The sequence below is a fragment of the Nicotiana tomentosiformis genome, chromosome 3 (assembly GCF_000390325.3).
Source record: "Nicotiana tomentosiformis chromosome 3, ASM39032v3, whole genome shotgun sequence".
Taxonomy (NCBI): domain Eukaryota; kingdom Viridiplantae; phylum Streptophyta; class Magnoliopsida; order Solanales; family Solanaceae; genus Nicotiana; species Nicotiana tomentosiformis.
Window position 1 is genome coordinate 35434221 of NC_090814.1, and position 2458 is coordinate 35436678.

A 2458-nucleotide genomic window follows, 5' to 3' on the forward strand; every position below is an offset into this window, starting at 1 on the left:
GCATATTATTTAGATTAATTTAATTAATTTAATTAGTTTAGTAATGTAGTTAGGTGAATTAGTCGTTTGTTTCTATTTTCATTTGATCTTTGAGTTGGTTTTTGATTGTTTGGTTGCTGATGTTGAATGTCAATTGGAATTAAAAGGGTTGAAGGGGTAATAATAGAAACCTTAAGGGAGTTAATTGAAAATTAAAATCAGGGAGTCTAAATCTAGAAGTGTCTGGAAGGTTCTAGAAGATAATGGTAGGGACTAAAGTGTAATAAAATAATTGGAATAAGGTAAAATAGATAGGAAGTTTCTAGAACAGGGACAGATGTCCCAAGCTGATTAGAAAAAAGATAAGGATAAGAGTGAAATATCCAGAAATTAGACAGTTGTCTATTTTCTGTTTTAGGAAGGTGCCAGAAATTGGACAGCTGTCCATTTTTCTGTTTTGGAAGATGCCTATTTCCTGATTTTAAGGGAATACCTCTCATTCCTATCCCTTTACATTCCTGCTCTATATAAAGGCACTCACATTCTTTCATAACACACACACTGATTTATTTGAAAACACATTGAATTCTCTGCATTCTCAATAGAAAACTCTTGCATTTTCCTTTTCAATTCCTGCATTAATAGTAGAAAAAACACACATAGAATTCCTAAGATATCTCAAGTTTAAAGTTTGATTCTGGAGCTGTTCTTTGTTATTATTTGTTTGCTGCTGCTGTTTTTGGATTGCTGAGCTTTGCCCTTCTGGTTTTCTGACCTTTATTTGGTCTTGTTAAGTGCTGTTTTCTGCATCTAGGTATATTCTGAAACCTCAAATGTTGAACTTGATATTTAATGAAAGCTGGAATTCTGTTTAGCTGTGCTTATTGATTCTGTTGCTGTGTTTTTTTTAGTTAGTTAAGGTATAGCTAATTGGTTTCAAGCTAAATGATATTTGTATAAGCTTAGTTCATGATTGAAATGAGTTAAATCTGCATAACCTTTATAAAGTTGGATCTAGACTTGGTTTATTTGCATTCAATTGAACTAATTGTTATTATGAAATTTACGGCATTTTGAGTAGTGACCATTGAGCATTGTTTGAGTTAAGGACATGGAGTCAGCCCACAGCAACCCATGTGTAAATCAGAGTAAGTCATGATTGCATCAGGAACATGTAAGGTGAGAATCTGGCAAATGGAGTAAGATTCAGGAGATTGATTCTATGGGAGAGGGCTCAGCTGAAATAGAACCAGCTCTAATAAAGTTTTAGACAATTTCATTTAGTTTTTTTTTTGTCTTGTTAGGAAAATTTGATTAATGGACAGTTTGTTGTAACCTTAAGCTCCATTGTATTGAGTTTTAGAAATATGTGTTTAGATATATTAAGTGATAATTACAGTGGTTGTCACGGTTTATTTTAATTCATTAATGGCATGTAGATTAATATTAGGGAAAAACTTTGTAAATCCTACTACATTTAGCATCGTGTGAAATTCTTGCGAACTCTTTAGTACTTGTAATTAATTAAACTGTTAACTAGTAGTTTTTTTTTTCCTAATTCTCATGCTTATTAAATTATTAATTAATGCTTCTTTGTGCAATGTAATCTTCCTGTGCTATTGGGCTAGTCATGATGGCCAGTTTCATTTTAGTCAAGCTAATATAATTGGGCCAGACCCTGAAGGGTTTTTTGAGTACGATGTATTTATAAATTGAAGATTCTATGAATCTTTTTTTAGTATAACTTCAGTCCATGCCCTACAAATTTGGAATCTGTCTTAGGCCCATCCTATATACTTGGGCCATGTTGAAATCCTTAATAAGAGTTTTTCCTTTTTACCAATTCATCACCCCCAGCGGACTTAGGCGAGAATATCTGCAGTCCATCCAAAACAAATGACCTTCATGTTTTTATCTCAAACCTAGATATTAACAATCCATAAACATTGTAGTTTGCTTTAGGCGCGTAATTAAATCATCAAAACTATGGGTACGGTTCCCGTGGCATAGTCGTAATACGTAAATCCCATTTGGGTGTGGATTTCATGTGACCCGACCATAACTTCAAACAATAATTAAAATAAACACGTCGTAAATTGCGGGTGCATTTCATGTGTCGCGGTTTGCGACGTGTACCAAAACGACAAGTGTACGACATCGTGACTTGTTCCAAAATAATTCCATAAATAATTATAAGCGGTAAAAGGTTAAAAATGCACAATAGGTTTAAAACTTATAATAAATCAGATAATTAGGCCAATTATTAATGGTTAAGCGACCATGCTAGAATCACGAAACTCGGGAGTGCCTCACACCTTCTCCCGGGTTAACAGAATTCCTTACCCGATTTTTTGGTTTTTGCAGACTTTAAAACAGAGTCAAAACTTCCTCGATTTGAGATTTTAAAATAAATGGTGACTCGGAACACCGTAAATAAATAATTCCGAGTGACGACTCTGAAAATAAACAAATAATCTCA

The 2458-nt window shown here is 33.5% G+C and overlaps 1 long non-coding RNA gene across 1 annotated transcript; it reads left to right on the forward strand.

Moving 5' to 3' along the window:
• Positions 1 to 535: 535 nt before the first annotated feature.
• LOC104098716 (uncharacterized) lies at positions 536 to 1482 on the forward strand. The gene is made up of 2 exons (XR_686820.4): positions 536 to 793; positions 1061 to 1482. It is a non-coding gene; the product is annotated as an uncharacterized lncRNA (long non-coding RNA).
• Positions 1483 to 2458: the final 976 nt, after the last annotated feature.